The following is a 20,283-nucleotide window of genomic DNA, read 5'->3' as shown; positions in this document are numbered from 1 at the left end:
AACGGTTAAAATGTTCTAAAATGTATTCCTCGTGAAATTTTGTAGTATTACAAATGCTTCGCTGAGTAAAGTTGACACTCCTTGACGCGTAAATTTCTAAAATTAACCAAATATTTTTTTAGTATACTCATTTTAGAATTAATCTGAATTATTCACTAATTTCAGACTTCCGGCAAAGCAGATGCTGCTTTTATACCAATTTTGAAAATATGCCCATGTAAATAATCCAGTAACTGTTTCAAAAATCCTTTTTCAGGTTCATCAAAGGTTGCTCATACGCCATGTATGCATTACATATTTCCAAAATTCTTTTCTTTCTAACATCTTTAAAATATATTTTGTCTTAAACGGTTTTGGAAATTGATATTCACTAGTACTCAAGGTCACTCATACGCAGTGTTTCCTTTAAACATACAATATACTTTTTATTTTCATTTTAGTTTTTTTAATGATTTTTTTAAACAATGTTTCTCCAAAAGATTTTCATGACGGAACTAGAGGGTTAAACAATTAAAAAAAACTATATTTCTCCTGAAATTTCGCTATGTTAATGCGATCTGAGTTAATGTATACGTAAAAGTTATGTGTTATATTTTGAACGTTTATCCTTTTCTAGAAATATTGATATCAAACTTCACGTAAGTGAGTTCAAACTAATTCAAATTTAGTCTCTTGTATTGGCAGGTTGACATTTTAGACACTTCCGGTGATATGCAATTTCCCGCTATGCGCCGCCTGTCCATTGCCACCGCCCACGCTTCTATGCTAGTCTATGCGTCCACGTCAGGGTCGAGCTTTCAATGTGTCAAACAGTGTTTTGAGGAAATATGTGAGCAGCGCTCGGACTATTGGGTGAGTTGTTTGTGTATTGTGTTTTAAAAATAGTTGAAAAAACGAGGTTTGAGGGCATATAAATTACATTTATCGTCTTTTGAGGTATGTGGTTTGATATGTAGATAGGCATTTTATGTGAATTAAGCGCGGTTAAACTCATTTCTTTCATATAATATATATATAGCAAAAAAATAGAAAAAGAAAAAGCCTACTGAATACTATCCATTAAAATAACATACGATTGCGGCCAGATATACTTTGTTAAGGGAAATTAGTTCCGTATATATCCTTTTTTTTCTACACGCAAAATAAACTTGCGGTCGCACAGCAGTGGATTGTCAACCACGTGCGCACGTTAGGACTATTGCTGCAATGTAAGAACAAAAGATGCCAATGGATATACAACTCGGTGCCATACCGATTTAAGCTCCCTGGCAACCTCATCGACTTTGCAGTTTCAACGATGTTATTATTCCTCGTAGGTTCGCAGAGAAAAAGCGTAGCCTCTGCGACGCGTTGATGCAAGTTTCCAGGAACGCAGTTGGAGGAGGAGAGAAGCTTCCCTGTGTCTTAGAGCGCACTTAGCAGCAATGCATCTACCGCCAGTGTCCGCGGGTGATGTTTATAAATTGGCATAAATAGTTAGTGTAGTCCATAGTGCAACAGAGCTGCATATTAGAGCCGATATTTGGACTCCTTTAAGCTTTTTAGCAAGTGTAGCCTGTTTGAGCGCCCACCGTCACAACAACACGCCATAGATCATTTTTGGCTTGTCAAGGGTTTTAAAAACCCATCTTTTGCTGAGCGTCCCACCTTTTACCAATAGCTCCGCTACAGCAATATAAGCCAACTGATCCTTATTCTCTCCTATTTGGCCTTCATGAAGGTTTCCTATCAAGGATAAATCTAGACATAAGTCCGATATGCAACAAGTATACAATTTCTTGGGGATAAATGGACTTACACAGACAGACGTACAGATAGTCGAACATGACTAAATTGGCTCAAGGTCTCAAACATTTTCTTCTGGACGTGTCAAACTTACAATACAATATACCTTGTTCAGGGTATAAACATCAACTTTCATTCCACAGCATGAACTTCTACTAAATTTAATTTCATTTGAAGCATTTGCCGCAACTCACACACACTTATATATGTAACTTCGTAGTTCATTTACGTTTTTTATATATTACAAAATTCAGTGGACATGTGTATGCGTTTATGCATTTGCCACAATTCCGCAACGAAAAGTAATTAAAAATTGCCAGCAATCAATTTGCGAGTCAAACTTAAAAATAATAAAGGGAAAATGCGTGTGGTAATAGAATTGCGTTCAACGTTAACCAGATGTTTACACAAACATATGAATTTTTGATGTGCAAAAGTCATTAAATTTGCAATATTAACCCGTCAATGACAAGGAAAGAAATTTATTACGAATTCATTTCGATTCATAAGCGCATCTCTTCATACTCACACACACACATACCCCGAGTAGTGTGTCAACAAGTATGCTTATGTATACAATATGGTTTTTTGTTGTGTTCAAGCATTCATATGTTTGTTCGATTGTTCGTGACAGCCAGTTTGACATGAAAATAAGACCCCTTTCCGTGACATGCGGTGATAAGCGAAACAATCTGTTAACTACATTGGAAACTAATGCGACATAGGCAGAGCAGAAATTACAATCCTGAATGAAAAAAAAGAAAATAAATAAATAAATAAAAAAATTAAGAAAAACATTGCCACTTATTAGTTAGGAATGTATTATTGCGTAGACTGTTTAGAGTGACAACTGACAGCTGACAGTTGACGGTTGGTTAAACAATTAATCTTTGAAATTGTTCAACTATGATTTTTCGTCGATTTTCAAATTCTATAATTCATAAGTCACATAAATGAAATACAGTCTGTCAAGTAAGAGCGTGATCGTGCTAATTTATAAAAAAAAATTATTTTGTAAAACTTTCATATTTATATATAAATTGTACACATTACAAACAATGATGCAATTTGGTCAATAATTTGTCCAGTCACCATCGGTGTCGATAATTGCCTGACATCTCCGAGGCATGCTTTCTACTAATTTGACGGCATATTCTAGTGGCAGGGATCTCCAGATCCGACGAATTTCGTAAGATAACTGCTTCAAAGTGTATGTGCGCTTTCCACGAAGCTTCTGATTATTGCTCACACATTTTCATCGGGCGACTGCGACGGCCAATCCAATGTAAGGATGCCAGATTGAGTTTTCCACTGAGTACTGAGATTGCTGCGGTATTTAGGATCGTTGTCCTCGTGCAGAATTCAATCTACATTTTTTCTGATGAACCATCGTTTATCAGATAGCAGTAAAGTTTTTTTTGTAAATTTTTATCATTTTCTCGGCATTTAAGTTGTCAGTAAACAGGTACAAAGTGCCGAATCTCTGCTTTGGGAAGCAGCCGCATGTTTTCCGCTGAACAAGCCTATTGTTGGAAGTTGACCAGGCTCGCGTGAGGACAGAACCTGCCCATATATGAGTAGAACATTCATCAGTAAAATCACATTTTCAAAATCTCTATCAATATTCTCATGCGCCCAAGCGAGTCGCTTTGTCACAAGTTTTTCAGTCAACAGAGGCTTCTTCATTGTGTTGCGCCATTTGAGATCATGAGTATGAAGAAGGATTCGGATAGTTTCGTGGGAGATATCTAAACCTTTTGCCATTAATTTTGCTTGTCGTTGCCGCAGTGTTATAGCAGAATTCCGCGAAAACAGATTCACTATTCTTTTTTCATCTTGCTTGTTCACTTTTCCTATCGACCCATGCTCTGGTAAATCATCGACACTTTTAGCCACATATATAATGCTGTTTCCACTTCTGTACAAATGCCTTCGACTTTGTCATATATTTAGCAGCCGCTGATTGCGACATTTTGGGACCTTTCGAGTGGATGCAAAGGGACACAGCTTCGTAGCGCGACGCGTACTTAGCACTCATGGCGTTTAACGTGATTCTCTTTCACAAGAGCAACGACTACTGAACCTTTGTTGGAAAATGCGTCAAGGACAAAGCTTCTCTCTATCGGCTGGCGTAGAAATTAGAACGAAATCTTTCATTAATTGTCGGTAAGTCGATCACGCTCTTACTTGACAGACTGTGCATATCCTCTAAATAGTTTTGCCTTTCCTGAAAAATTATTATTTTTTCATTCGGAAATAAGTTAAGCTTTTAAGGGTTAAATACTTTTTAATTGTGTTCTGCTTAAAGCGTTGATTAATAACTTGAAAACGAGTTGTACATTCAAAAGAGAGGTGGTCTGACTATTATTAATAATACTAACGCAGTTAAAAAATTGGTAAGAGTAATAGTTGGAAGATGCAAAAGTTTTGTAATACTTAAAGGTAGGTTTGTTATTACAAACTTTAGTTTTTTTGGGCATCAATTTATGTTGTGAGGCTATGCTGATAAGTTTCTTTGATAGGTCTGTGGCTTCGAAAAGCTTGACGTTGTCGGTCACCTTATTAAACTAATGAAAAGTAGTCAAGCACCGAGCCTTTTTGTTTCCTTAATAATTGGAGCTGCAGAACTTAATCGAGCAGGTACAATCTTTTATAAAAGTGTACAGCTGCTGGCGTATGTCGATGATATTGATATTATTGGATGATATGGTTGGAATTTTTGGGAAGATACCTACACTAAACTTATCAAAAGGCGGGATCTAATGATTTTAAATGATTTTAAAACCACAGATGCCCCTTTACCAAATCGAATCAAGCGAAATATTTTTCTCCAAATGCCAAAACAGACTGGTAGATTTTTATTTAGTGCTATTTCACTTACAAATTAGATTAAAGTCCAAGTATTCTCAAAGCTCTAAACTCACATGCATCACTACAAACGTATAAATATACTTAACTTTTTATCTTTCCCTTCCTTTTCATGTCATAAATTGTGGCTGCCGAATGATATTCCCATTGTAATCGCCGGCAATAAATCTGATTAGGCCAATATACATCGGGTGGTACGACTGGAAGAAGTCACGGACTGAGTCTACTGTGAATTGCCGCGACTAAAGTGAGTATAGTCAAATCTAAATTTATTTATAACCATAAGTCTGTGTGTGTGTTTTAAACATTTTTGCCCATCATAACGGCATATTTTTGCAGATTTAGTGTCTGTAAACACAAAATATTTTTCAATACATCTCCCATTGTTATTGCTTGCTTCATGGCGGCGTCTCGGCTTGATTTATGTGGTAAACCCGAAGCGAATGCTACTTTCTGCGGTTGGTATCACATTTGGTTGGTTGTGTAGTATTTATACGAGGTTTGACAATTAAGTAATGAGACTGATTTTATTGCCGCGCTTGTGGTAAACCTGTGACCTTGAAATTCTGAAATTGCGAAAACGAGTCAACAGGGTGCGCACAGACATCGCTCGTAACTGGGTCCTTCATCACGACAACGCGCCGTGCCACACCACCCTCAGCGTGTCCCAGTATTTGGCCTCTAAAGGAATCGCCTTGTTGCAACAGCCGCCTTATTCGCCCGACATGTCACCCTGTGACATTTTTATTTCCTAAAACAAAATCAAAGTCAAAGGAACCCATTTTGAGTCGATTACGGACATCCAGGCGGCCGTGACGAGGGTACTCGCGGACATCCCAGTCGAAGCGTTCCAGAAATGTCACGAGGCATAAAAAACGCACTGGAATCGCTGTAAAGCTGCCCAAGGGGACTACTTTGAAGGGGATGGCAGAGTTGTAGAATAATTTTCAAATATACGGTTTTTATGGAATCAGTCTCATTACTTAATTGTCATACCTCGTAACTATAGTACGTATTGCCTGTGGAGACTCTATATTGCTTATGGGATATATTATATATTATAATATTACGAAAATATGGATTTTTTTTTCAAGAAGTATATTTGTAGAAGAAAGTATATTTCTACTTTTTTCTTTTATTTTCCACACTCGTTTTCTTATCCTCATAATATCTATTTCTTATTTTAATTTTGCATGGAAATTTAATTTTTTCGATTTTGGAAATTAAATATCTGAAATATAAACTTTGCTCATAGGTATATACAATATATGACATCAACTCCTAGTTAAAACCCTGAAAAAATTTTAAGTTTAATGTTTTTTTCTTGTTTTTGAGTGAATATGTACCGACGATTCTACCTCCCCATAAAACCACATCAACCCATATTTTTTTGGATAAGATGACAGTTCTTGAATCTCTTCAGGTTGGTCTTCTTCACAATTACGACAATTTTGCTTGTTTACATACACATTGAGTCAGAAATGGGCTTCATCTCTGAACAAAATTTGACTCGAAAGCGACGGATCTTCTTAAAACTTTTCAAGAGTCCACAGAGCGCATCGATGTTGCCTGGGAAAGTCAAGCGGCTTCAGTTCTTACATCATACCCGTATATATTTTGTATGCTTTCAATTTAAAATTTTAAAGTAAAATACGCCAAGTCATTCCATAATTCGGTCAGAGTTGCTCCGAACGGCGTCGTATCTACTCTTCACGGTTCTTGCGTACACTCTCAGCTACGGCTGCTATAGTTTCTTCATTGGACGTTGTCTATTCACAATCCTTCAAGCTTCAAAATTAATCATCCAAAAAGTTATGTCGTTGAAGTGTTTTTCATGTATGAAATAGGTATGTCGGAATCTCTATGAGCCTGCGATAAATTAGTGGTCTTGAAGTCAATTCTGAATCATGATACGAAATTTATCGTGATTTAACAATTTTATTTACAATTTATGGGTAGGATTCAATCTCTTAAGGATTGACATGGAGTAAACCAAAACCTTTGGGCTGCCTGATGTCACTGCAATTTCATTGCTGGACCAAGCACTTATGCTAATAAAGCATGGCTTATTGATGGCCTTAAAGTGGGACCTCGCTGGATATAGGAGCTGCGTGATAGAGTAGTTTGAAGTAGGATAACTCACCTACCGGAGTTGTGAGATGTTGGAAAGCGGAAATATAATATATAAGCATACACGAGCTCTAAAAATAAAATAAAGCTCAATTACTTACATATTTCTGTATAAATATACGCGAGAGTAAGCTAATTAAACAATTTATAGAATAATTTCATTTCATGTAGATTTTATGTAAATTTAATTATTAACATGGAAAACAGCTCAATGTAACCAACCTAATCAAAGAGGGGGAAAAGAACTGTCCATCGATTAGTGTATGTGTGTTTGTGAAGGTAAAAACGAAAGGGTGTGTACTGACAACTGTTGCTGTTGACATGAACCGCAGTTAATCGGATTTCCGCGCGCACACATTTCTCGGTTGGTGGGTAATTGTGTCGCCGACAGCAACAGTTGCAGCTGCGATTGTGGAATAGGTGCAATCAGTGCAAGGCATTCGCCAAACGAAGTAATGCAACGCAATGTAGTAATTACTACAACAAATCGAAAGTGGCGGTTACCACTAAGCGGCACACCTTCCTCTCCACTCCCACAGGCACCGCTCTGTTCATTCCTCTATCGGAGCACAACTGGTTTTCAAATACCAGCGAACGCGCAACCAATCAGCAGACCAAGTTAACAATAGAATAGAGAAAAGCAAAAACAAACAAACATTTAAGCTCCAACTGTGAGCGTTTAAATGGGGCAACAATAATGCGGTGGCGATGGGAAATAAACTTAAAATGCAAACAAAGTGGCGGCTAAGAAATGCAACTGTAAGGGCAAGTTGCACGCACATACATATTCACATGTATACATATAAACATATACAAGCAAACCCTGGAAATGCGTGGTTGATGAAATCGGCGAAGCAAACAACCGCTAAAGACGTTAGTAGAAGTTGTTGGTGTTGCAGTTTTTGCAGCGCCACAGTTGGATTGTAATGGGCAAAATGCACGCCAAATGGAAATTTACAAGATCAACAAGGAAACTTGTTTAATCTGCTTTCCTGTGTCGCGCTGCATTTATATTTTAATAACAAAGTTGGATTTTGAGGTTAGAAAGGATGAAACTTAGCATTTGCTCCGCAATAAACATTTAAATCCAAAGAACAAAGACAAATAGATGGCATTAAATTATAACTTGCTTTTCAGAGTTTGTGTTTCGTAAATAACAGACATTAATAACACTCTAATAAGAAAATAAGCCATTTTCTGAGCTGAGAAACATATGGCTTTGGTCCAAAAATATCAGCTATAAGTTTAGGGAAGCTTAAATTCGGTATTTGCCGTTGCCAATGCGCAAAGGACCATAACTATTCCGCACAACCTTTCTCTTGAAAACGCGCAACGGCGACTCATCAGATGTTGTCCATGCCTCTGCACCATATAGCAGGACGGCAATGATGAGTGACTTATAGAGTTTGAGTTTTGTTCGTTGAGAGAGGACTTTACTTTTCAATTGCCTACTCAGTCCGATGTAGCATCTATTGGCAAGAGTTATTCTCCGTTTGATTTCGAGGCTGACATTCCAAGATAGACGAAATTATCTACAACTTTGAAGTTATGACCATCAACGGTGATGGGAGACAAGTCGCGAATGTGACGACTGCATGTTTGATGGCAGAACTAACGGCTAATGATATCGATGTCATCATTTGAAGTGGTCATTATTCGTGACTGTTGTGTCCTTTACATGCATGAACTTCTACACTTGGCCACCCATCTGGCGATATTTTCATAGAAAACAATTTAACAGCGAGTTTGGTTTGTGTTTTCATTGGAATTGCGGCTACGAAATCATTGAAACAGCTCTCTCTTTATCTTTAAATACACCCGTTAAGACGCCATAATATTGCCAGCCAACCATTGCATTCTTCCACGCTTTGGTGCGGGTTCCTCTTGTGAAGTACGCTCGGATGACTGTCTATTGGATTTCGGAGGGAAATCATGCTGTTTCATCAGTTGTCAAAATGTAAAAACTGGTGTTTATTACGCTTGAACATCTCCAAGCAATGCTCCGAATCATCAACTCGTCGCTATTTTGGTATAACCACTTTACACAAAGCTTTCGCATATCCAAATAATAAGGTGACATTTGAATTTAAAACTGCGCACGTCGAAGGATTGGAGAATTATTTTTTTTAGGTAGTACTGTCAGTCACATTTATGGTCAAATTTCATGTCAAAAATATTCATTAGTGTGTGAGATACGTGTCGTTTTTGTGAGCTGCTAAAAAGTGAGTTTTTCGGTTTTTTTTGCGATGTCGAAATTTTTTGAGCAAAGAATTAGCATTAAATTTTGTTTACGGATCAATTTTCTGCTGCGGATAGGTTGAGGATGGTGCAGAAAGCTTTTGGTGATGAGGCTATGTCTAGAAAAAAATGTTTACATGTGGTATAGTGAGTTCCAAGCCGGCCGTGAAACGTGACACGAAGGGCGGACCATCAACCTCAACCGACGAAGCTCACGTTCAACAAATCAAAGATTTGGTGTGGAAAACCGTCGAGTAAACAATTAGAGACCTTGCTGATGAAGTTGGCATATCGAAAGGCTTAGCCAATAACATTTTGAAGGATGTTTTGGGCCTCAAGCGCGACTGGTACCGAAAACATTGAATTTTTTTGAAAAAAGCGCGTCGCGATTGAAGTGGTGAAACGATGCTTTCCGACTTACACTACCAGGGTGTCATAAAATGCATTATAACTGGCGATGAGAACTTGGATCTATGCTTACGACCCCAAAACAACCCGATCAATCAGCGGAATATCGTGCCAAAAGAGAGCCGAGACCAAAAAATCGCGCCAAAGTCGCTTAAAAAATCAAGGTCATGTTGCTCAAGCTATAGTTTGCATGCTTTCAATTTAAGATCTCGACGTAGAATGCGCTATGTCGTTCCATACGTCAGCCTGAGTTGCTGCGAACGTCGCCGATTCGACTCTTCACGGTCTTCGTGTACCCTCTCAACTTCGGCTCACACACGTCATCACGAGTGATCTGTCAAAAGAGAGCTATTGAAAAAGGTACCTTTACTTGAATACACGCTCTACAATCATTGAACGTGGACCGTAGTTGAGAGCTAAGAGTTCTCCAGAAATCTTACGATTTATTCTGGGCCATAAAGACCTTGTAAGGGCACAGCTGCTGGTAGTTGCCGTTTGCTGAGCTCGTTGAACAGTTAGTTCAATAGGGAATCACAAGTAGCTAAAGGAGGAGGAGGCCTATCCGTTGCCATTTCGTAGTTTTTGAGACTGAAGTACCTGTTCTAACAAGCTTGTCCAAAAATGAAATGAAAATACAACAAAACCCAAAATGCAACAACAACAATGCAGATTAAAACTGCACTTTGTACCGTTAGTTATATCATTGTCTGCATGCGGACTTTTATTTATTTACGCTACATGATAACGACCATTATAGAGCTGAAAGCTGTGCGCGTCGCGCCATCGCCACGACTGTCAAATAACCGCACAAACACTCACTTACCCACACTCACACATGTTCGAACATATATATAAAAATATGCAAGGACATTGTTTGCTTGCTGTACGCAAAGCGATCGTTTATACGCGCAATTTGTGCCGAAAATATGTTGTAACGTTATGCCGGTGTCAGGACAGCAAGCCACCAGCTGCAACAATTGCCTCCGTCGCGCCATTAACTTTGATGTCGGCTCGGCACCGTGGAGAGTTGAGGATTAAAAAATTGCTTTGTTTTGTGGCAGATTAAACTGTGCGTGTGCTACTTGGAAAGTCACCGTTTGGTGTGCTCTATGGTCAGATGGAATCATGGGGTCGGTTCTTTTTAATGAAACCGGTTATAATGTGACAGTCAATGAGGAGATGAATGACTTTTACGTGCCTGACTTGAGGTATGTAAATGCAGATAACGTTTGATTCTGGCAAGACGGCGCTATATGTCTACCATACGAGTAAAGCAATCAATTTATTGAAGGAAGCTGTTATATTTATCTCTGTCCTCCAAGTTCGTGCGACTTAAAACCGGAATTTTATATAGGGTTAACACAAACCGTATACAGCTCTGTGGTCAGCGGCCTGACGGTTAATCCAATTAAAAAAGCCATAAATTCGGTTTGGAAAGATTAATTTTATTTATTTTAAAGTAAAAAAATGTGTGAAAATAATCATAAATTCAGGACCAATTCACTTTTGCTCGATATGACCACGTTGTGCCTTAACTATGGCCTTGAGATGGTCAAAAAATCGAATCGCAAGCTGACCGAATGTGACTTGCTGGTATTTTGGCCCACTTCACGGACAATGGCTTTCTTCAGTATCTCGAGACTGGTGTATTTTTTTACTTCGGACCTTGTTCTCTAACAATCGCTCAGAGACGAATAACTCCATTGGATTCGCATCTGGTGAATTCGAGAGCCATTGTGTGGTCGTAAAGAAGTTCGGAACGTTGTTTTTCATTGTTTTCTATGGGTTCACTCGCGTTATTGCGGAGTCACGGTGCTGAGTCTTGTTCAAACGTCCATGGTTTTGCGACCGAAATGTGTGTTTGCCATGCGCTTTAAAGCAGCCTCCAGAACACTTTCCTGATAATATGTCACATATTACTTGACGCCAGGCTCGATGAAAACAATTGGAAGGAGCGCCCATCTATGGGACCAACCGATGACATAGATTCTCGTATGATGACCTTACGCACATTTTTCATTCGTCGAATGCTGCTGTCGGATATTTTCAGTTCTTGTCTTTAGCCATCTGATTGGCACTTCGTCGTCTTTCGCTCAAGTCGCTTCTCATTTCCGAACCATCTCACGTGACGTTGCAGTCTTTTGAATGAGCACCTCCATGGCGTTTTGCGATGCTACCAGTATCATTGTAACGAGTGATTGTGCGATAATCAAAAACTTTATTCACATTAAGGTGTTTGAGCTCATGAAGTATTCCTGGCTATGATTTTTCATCTAAAATATAAAGCAATCACACTATTACGTTTGAATTCCATTGCTGATCACTTTTTTTGCGTTTTCACCTTTTGGCAAAACGCTTTTTGTACACTTGTGAAACAATACTCCGAAATGTCATTCGGCAAATTTATAAACAGCTAATTCCAGTGTCGATAGCTGCGCGGAACGATGTGAAGTTGGTTTACACTTGAGTGCTGGAGCATGTATAGTATAACATCATGTACAACCACCATATGCATAGATGCTAACCAACAAGTCCTGGCGGGAGCTGCCAGCATATTGCAATTTGCCTTTATTGTTGTACTTCAAATTAACCAAGCTTGCTTCAAGTTTTGTCAACTTCAGACTCTCCTTATAATTAAAAGCGCAAATAAACCATTTTATATCAGATTTTAAGAGGGAATAATTTTCCAAGTATGCCACTCTACGGAAAACAACAAAAGCAGTTATCAAAAACTAAGTAAATCCTTTAAAAGCCTTAATTTTAAGTTAGTCTAAACTTGAAAATATAAGGATATATCTTGGCAGATTATTATTCGGTTTATCAAAAATAAATATATTGCTAAATATAGGGAGCTATTGCTAAATTGATGTTGCACCCAAATCAATTGCAAGAAAATAAATACAAAGAACAAGTAAAGCAAAAAAGTCGTTGAACCAAACAAAATATTGAATTTTTCTATAAAACCAAAAACAACCGAATGACCTTAATCATGGTAGATTTAAAACAAACGCTTTCGCAGCATAGAAAACCTACAAAAACAGCACAAACACAAAAAGCCACACTGGCTTTGTTTCGCGCTCGCATTTTGCCTGGCGAAGCATGCTTTTCGGTGCTGAAATGCAGGTAATTGTAGCATCCCAGCTGACACATTGTTGCTGACATGTTAAAAATACAAAGCCACAGGTTCCACAAAAATAAATCGAAAACTTACAACAAACGACAACAAAAACAACGATGCAAACGTGAAGCAATAGTTGTGTACGAAAAATAACCGTTATATGCATATACAACGAGTAAAACATCGTACACACAGGACAGCGAATGCAACACACACACGAGCACACGCGCAAGTAAATGGGAATAAAATACAATAATAACAACAATATAAAATCTTCCAATGTGTTCGTTTGTGTGTTGAAAATGCGAAAAAAGCCAATTTGCACGAAATTCAATAATTTTGCTCTGTGTTTTTCTTGCAGTATATTTTATGAGAGTTTTCAGCATTTTCCCTCACATTGAGTGGCGTCAAAATTTTAATTGGATTGACAATTTTGCAAGCTTTTAAAACACTGTCACTGGTGTGAAATTTTATTTAGCCGATAAGCGAGCGCATTCGCTTAAAAATATTCTCGATCAATACTGCTGGTGGACGGGAGCAATAAATATTGTTTAATAATTTTCGTTGTTTGTGTTAAAAAAACGCTTTTTTTTTTTTTTTTTTTTTTATGTACATTTTCGGATAAATAGTTTATTGTTTAGCTTACACGAGTATGATTATTTATTATTGCTAGTAAACTTCTCTATAGTTTTTTTTTCTAACAATTTTTTTTCGCAAACATTTTCAAAATTTTTTACTCTAACTGATAAACTCTCGGACACATCCTCTTCTGCTTCTTTATTGGCATGAGGACTGGGGGTATAGCCGGAATTAAACACAGCGCGCCAGTCGTTTCTTCTCTGCGCTACGTAGGCACCAATTGGATAATCCAACGCGAAGCCAGGTCATTCTCCACCTTGTTGTTCATTCCAAAGGAGCGGAGGTCTTCCTTCTTCCTCTTGCTTCCCCTCGGCGGGTACGCGTCCGAAAACTTTCAGAAGCTGAGAGGGTTTGCGTCATCCGGACAAACATGGGGACCTAGCCAGCGTAGGCGCTGTATTTAATTGCCAAACCGAAACTATGTCAATGGCGGCGTCAATCTCTGTACAGCTCATCGTTCATTCGGAATGCGATATTCGGCGTATGGCCAACGCCGCCAAAAGGACCATAAATCTTTCGCAGAACTTTTCTCTCGAAAAACTCGCAACCACACGTCGCCCCGCACCCCTCATCGGTTGTTGTCATCGTCCACAGCCCACTCGCGCTACACTCACACTCCCAAGCAGGACTGGGAATTATGAGCGATTTATAGAGTTTGGCTTTTGTTCGTTCGAGAGGGACTTTTACTTTTCAATTGCCTACTACAATCCGAAGTGAGCCACTGTTGGCAAGATTTTTTCTGCGTTGGATTTCCAGGACTGCTGATGTTGGTGGTGTTGATTACGCTGGTTCCTAAATAGACGACATTATCTACAACTTCAAATTTATGACTGTCAACAGTGACGTGTGAGCCAAATTGCTAGCGCGACGACTGTTTGTTTGATAACAGGAGATATTTCGTCTTGCCATCGTTCCGGCTAACGGCGCAGGGGTTGAGGCCTATGATGTCAATATCATCGGCATACGTCAGCAGTTGTAAACTCTTATAAAAGATTGTACCTGCTCGATTAAGTTCTGCAGCTCGAAATATTTTCTCCTGCAGCAGGTTGAAGAAGTCGCACGATAGGGAGTCGCCTTGTCTGAAATCACGTTTGGTATCGAACGGCTCAGAGTGGTCCTTCCCGTTCCTGACGAAGCTTTTGGTGTTGCTCAACGTCAGTTTGCACAGCCGTTTTAGTTTTGCGGGGATACCAAATTCAGACATCGCGGCATAAAGGCAGCCTTTTTCGTGCTGTCGAAAGCAGCTTTGAAATCGACGAATAGGTGGTGTGTGTCGATTCTCCTTTCACGGGTCTTTTCCAAGATTTGGCGCATGGTGAATATCTGGTCGGTTGTTGATTTGCCAGGAGGCACGTATGCATTTATATGCAATACGGAAGCACTCAAGGAATATCATATAAACATATTTACGTAGGCTTGGGCAATTGATTACAAATGCACTTGTGCACTTGAAAGTAATCCCAAACCATACAGCATAAACAATGCGAAAACACACGCACACACATGTATTGCATTATACAGTTAAAAACAACCCCATGTGGTGTGCAGTTTATACACATATAGGTCTTTATTTCCTCCCCACCAGTGGTAAGGATCTAAAGAATCTTATTTGAGTTTTAACGTTTGATCATACAAATCAAACAGATATTTGATATTAAAAGTCAAACACCGAGCGACGCGGATCTTAACAAGGTTGCTACAAGAGCTGTATTTTATATACGAAACGTCTACATCTTTTGCATAATAGTATCAGCCTGCAGAGATTCCAGTTTCTGAGATTTTTTTTATCTCCTGCCTGATTTTAGCCTCAGATGTAATGGAGTAGTAGATATACCTATAGTCAGAGAATTACGGTGTTCTTAGCACTTTCCAGTTATTCACCATTGCATCTCTATTGGTATAGTGCGTTATGTCTAGGACGATTCTGAAGCAGGTTCCTGCATATATAGGTTGCACACCTATGAACGCCTTTACCTTGCGCTGGATGTAGCCATCAGTCTTTGGAGCTCCGCTGTTGGTGCCTGGCCCTCGTGTGACACACAGCACGATACAAGGAGTATTGTCTCATCCTTGAGTAGTCTAAGTAGTCTGTGAAAAGCCTGAAGCTAATATTAGGTTGTCAAATATCTCACTTCCGCCTTTTTGCTCTTTATTCAATGCTTTCAAATATGCGCCGTTTCGTTCGTTAATCTGTTTCCATCTAGACGGCAACTTCTCTCTAGTAGAAGCCCCCCTCCTTATTTGCGAAGATCTGGGACAGCCACTTTTTACGAGCCCCTCTTTAGTTCAACTTTACACCAAGGGCGTTCACCATGGACAAGAACAGGTGGCAATCACTTGGCGCTATGTCTGGGCTATATGATGGATGAGTTAAAACCTTCCATCTGAGCTCCTGTAGCTTTTGATGAGTCAACAACGAAGTGTGTGGTCTGACGTTATCCTGATGGAACACTACACCCTTCCTGTTGGCCAATTCTGGACGCTTCTGGTCGATCGCCTGCTTCAAACGCTCCAGTTGTTCGCACTAGATGGTAGAATTAAGCCTCTGGCCATATGGAAGCAGCTCATAGTGCATGATTCCCTTCCAATCCCACCAAACACACACCTTCCTGGCCATCATCCCAGCTTAGCCACCGTTTGGACGATTCACCGGCCTCCGACCATGATCGTTTTCGATTGATTAAAACCAATGGGTTGAAGCTCTTCAAGCTGGGATTGTCGTTCAGAAAGCTTTTTCTATGCCTTTGCGGCAATTACAGGGATTATTCTACTCCGAACTCTTTCCCTACTACTAAATTTCCCATTCGTACTTCTAGAAATCACTCAAAACTCTAAGAGCTTAGTTGGCTGTTCTTTTTGCATTCAGCTTCTAGTTCAGACCTATTACCAAGTAATTACTACCTGTTCCTGTCTATGACGAATTATCTGGCTGATGCAGAATTTGCTTCAATAGTGTTTGTGAAAAACGACTGTCCTAGTTTTTTGGCAACCGGTTATCATTATCATTAGATATATAATAGAAAGCACTTTCAAAATGGCAACAATTTTCCGCACAAAATGTTGCATATTTGTCCTTAATCGAATCACTCTAACTATGCTTAATAAAAACTTGAATTTATTCCACTAATAATGGATTTATTTTTGTATTTAGTTTTTGTTGTATATCAATTATCAAAAATTTGTTGTTGTTGTCTTTCTGTTTGATTTATCATTCTTTGATTTGGCAGAGTTCAGCAAAACTGTCACATATGGCGTCCAAATTCTGTCGAAATTTACTAATTTCTCTAACTTGTTGAAATTAATGCTTTGGCGAATTGACCAAATACTCGAACAAGTGGTTTCGTAACACAAATGTCCGACACAAACACATTCCACCCAAATACGCAGTAATTGAAATGAAAATAATTTCAATAATTTTACTTCAATACAATTATTTGGTACACATGCACCATGAAGTGTGCGATATATAAATAAATATTCGCCTGCCTTGTAGGAATGCGAAAATTCACGATCTGTAAAGATTGTGTTTAGCGCACTTCGCTCAGATTATGGTCAACATTATCGGCCTACTGATCGTACTATTCGCTACACCAACACCCGTCTTGAAAATCAGTATTCATCAGTATTCGAATAGACCACGTCCAGCGCGCAGTGAAGAAAGTTGGCAGCTGTAGCTGAGAGTGTATAAGAGACCGTAGAGAGTCGATTCGGCGCCGTTCGCAACAACTCGGACTGACGTGTGGAACGGTTTGACGCATTTTACGTCGAGATCTTAAATTAAAAGCATACAGAATACAACTTGTGCAACATCTGAAGGCGCTTGACCTACCCAAGCAACATCGCTTCGCCCTATGGACTGTTGAAAAGTTCCAAAAAGATCCGAAGTTTTCAAGCAAAGTTTTGTTAAGCAATGAGGCCCATTTCTGGCTCAACGACTATGTAAAATAGCAAAATTTCCTCATTTGAGAAGAAAATCCTCGGTAAGGGATTCAAGAGCAGCCATTTCTTCCAGAAAAAACAACGGTTTTGGTGTGGTTTATGGAATGGCGCAAACATCGCTCCAAATTTCTTCAAAAAAGAATGTTTTTAAATAAGACGGCGCCACTTTCCACTCATCATAATAATCAATGGATTAATTAAGGGAACACTTAGGTGAGCATTTCACGTCTTAGGCCAGCCGATTGATCACCAAGTTTGTGTGATATCACACCGTTCGACTTTTTGTTGTGGGGATATGTAAAGTCTGAAGTCTATGTGGACAATCCTGCTTCGATTCAGGCTTTGAAGCAAAACATCGGGCATGTGATTCGCCATTTAGCAGTCGCAATACTCGATTTCATCGATAACGGCAAACATTTATATCTGATCATAGTTACAATTGAACTTCAAACTCATTGGTGTTCAGTAAGCTTCAGTGCAGGCTCGCCCTGCTCGGTCAACCCACTCAGTTCTTTCAGCAGTGTCAGTCCTCTTGTTTCACTTCAGTACTTCGTATGTCGTCGTACTATGCCGCCAAACATACTTCTTTGCTTCCATTATTTTGCACTTCTGCAGCTCGGCCGACTTTTGCATTGCATCATTTGCCATCATTGGAAACTTTTTCTCTTTTCCTTCTTTTCTTCGCTGCATTCAATTGTAGTTTTGGGGTTTTATTGGTCTCTCTGTTATTGTTGTGTGCGGCTGATAGAGAACTTGAAATAGATGCTGCATCAACTCCATCCGTGATACATTCTCCACGGCTTATTCTCCAAGTTTTCCAACTTAAAAATTCCAACAGCTGACAGCTAAAACCATTGTGTCTCGAACATTTTGACATTTTACGGCGTGTTTTTTACTATGGCAACTTATCATGAAGAAACAGCAAAAAAGTAACTGGAAAAATAAGGAAACAGCGGTAAAAGCAATGGTACTCATGGCAGCCGTGATATGTGATATCTTATCTCTAAAGCGTGATTCTTCAGAAAGAATCGAACGATCTGATATGATAGATGCAATGCAGTGAAGTGACTAAGTGCGCAAACGTCTTGGGGGCGGCAAAACGATCTTCGCTGTTTTTAATATTCAGAAATTCGGGCAAAAATTCGGGCGAAAATGGGTTTTTTTCTATGGCTTTTAATAAGATGTCTTGTAAATTTAATATCAATTTCCTCAAACCCGTATTGTGAGAATTTTGGAACTTAACAATTTGCGTGGCTTCTAGTTCCTATATTTTATATACTTAATATCGAAGATATTTTGTAAAAATTTCACTTTTGTTCGAACCACCTCATGAAACTTGTAGGTAGGTAGATAAAGGGGGGCGGCAGATCATCCTTGGCCCCGGGCGCCCGAAGTTATAGCTACGCCACTGATGCGATGTTTGTAACTTTCCGAAATCGAAGACAAAAACCAGTGTACTCGTACCTTCCTCTGTTGGACACAATCGGCGAAGATTTGAATACGCGCTTTTCTAGTAGAGAAGTATTGGAGGAATTTTAACTGAGTTTGCAAGTCAAAAGGCAACAAGTTGCAGACTACTGCATTGGAAACATTGAGGAACTGCGATGTAGATCTATACCCCATAATTCATAGTTTTTTCGCACACTCTGTACACTTCCTTTGACGAATGCGAGTTCCGAAAGCTCTTTTTCGGCACTTCGACACCAAAAGCAAAAACAAAAGAATGAACAAAAAATCTTACTTTGAAAATCCCTAAACCTTATCTCAATTTATTAGATTTTACTAAGACTTGTGCTAGAACCTCTGCGTATCCGAGTGCATGTGTCATAAACTAATAATTGTTGATAAAAACTAGAAACCTACAACATACGACTTATATGTATTTTTTCTAATCTTTGCTGCCTTCTAATATTACTCAGTTTTAAGACTATAATTTTCAAACCATGTAGTCTCCACCTGACTAGTAAATGGTCTTCCTGTGTAATATTTCGATTGCTTCCGCTATGGAAAACCATACTTTTTTATTATTGTTGTACACTTTATTAAATATTTTATAAATTAACTTAATGCTTATATATCGCAATGCCAGTCCTTCCGTTTCTGGTGATAAAAAGGCCAGCTGTTGATCCAGCCATCACCAGTGGCGGTGCCAAACTAAAACCCAGATCTAGGTCAATATGTATACCTATTATTGAAGTTATACTTCTTATACTACGCCAGAAAAGGTTGCGATAGATTCTGGTGTGCGCAACCTTCCATATAAAAGTAACGCAAAGTTGCGCAACCTCGCTCCATCCATATGAATGTAACGCAACCTTGTCTGCGAAGATGTGCGAGCAGCAAGCGAAGCGGTGACAATCGGCGATCGTTTGTTCGTTTCTTTCGGCACAGCTCGGCCGACACAACAACACAACACAATGTTCCATGCTCATGCTGTTGTTGTTTTTGTAGAACAATGTTTCAATTTTTGGTTGGTGACATATTCACATGTGTGCGCATATGTATGTTTGTATGCTTGTGCATTATTGAAGTTATAGTTCTTTTTCTTTCGTTTGCCTTTCTGCGAATTCTCAACTATTTTACGTATGTTTTGGTTGAAATACTCTGCGTTGGCCTTTCAGAATCACACAGAATCATTTCTGTGGTTTTTTAAACTGACCCACGAGGACGAGGTATATGGTTTTATCTGGCAGCGTGAGATTTAAGAAAATCGCTCGCTTACAAGGGATAAAATGACTTCTGAGTGGCGATTTTAATGAATAAATTCACAGAATCATTTCTGTGGTTTTGGAAATCTATACTAATAAATATTTTTTTCTTACTAATAGAAAATAAATTTGTCACAGCAATATACATATACATAATATTGCTGTGATAAATTTAATTTCTATTAGTAAGCAAAAAATTAAAAATAAATTTGTTAAGACTATACTTCTCAGGGCATCATAACAATGTTATGTATATGTATATACATATTATGTATATGTATATACATATTATGTATATGTATATTGCTGTGATAAATTTATTGCGAAAGCAAATGTTCTACAAAGTAGGTATATTCTATACTTAAACAAAATTATTAGAACCATCGTATGTTTCTTGCATTCATAACCACATCATACTTAAGTCAGCGCAACCTAATTGTCAATGGTGGT

At 38.7% G+C, this 20,283-nt stretch overlaps 1 pseudogene; it reads left to right on the top strand.

Annotated features, from left to right (window-relative positions):
* The first annotated feature begins 19,743 nt into the window (after positions 1–19,743).
* On the top strand, positions 19,744–19,873 carry LOC125777942 (small nucleolar RNA U3; annotated as a pseudogene).
* The last annotated feature ends 410 nt before the right edge of the window (positions 19,874–20,283 follow it).

The sequence above is a fragment of the Bactrocera dorsalis genome, chromosome 3 (assembly GCF_023373825.1).
Source record: "Bactrocera dorsalis isolate Fly_Bdor chromosome 3, ASM2337382v1, whole genome shotgun sequence".
NCBI lineage: Eukaryota > Metazoa > Arthropoda > Insecta > Diptera > Tephritidae > Bactrocera > Bactrocera dorsalis.
Note: the sequence above shows the minus strand (reverse complement) of the source record. Positions and strands in the feature narration are given on the sequence as shown.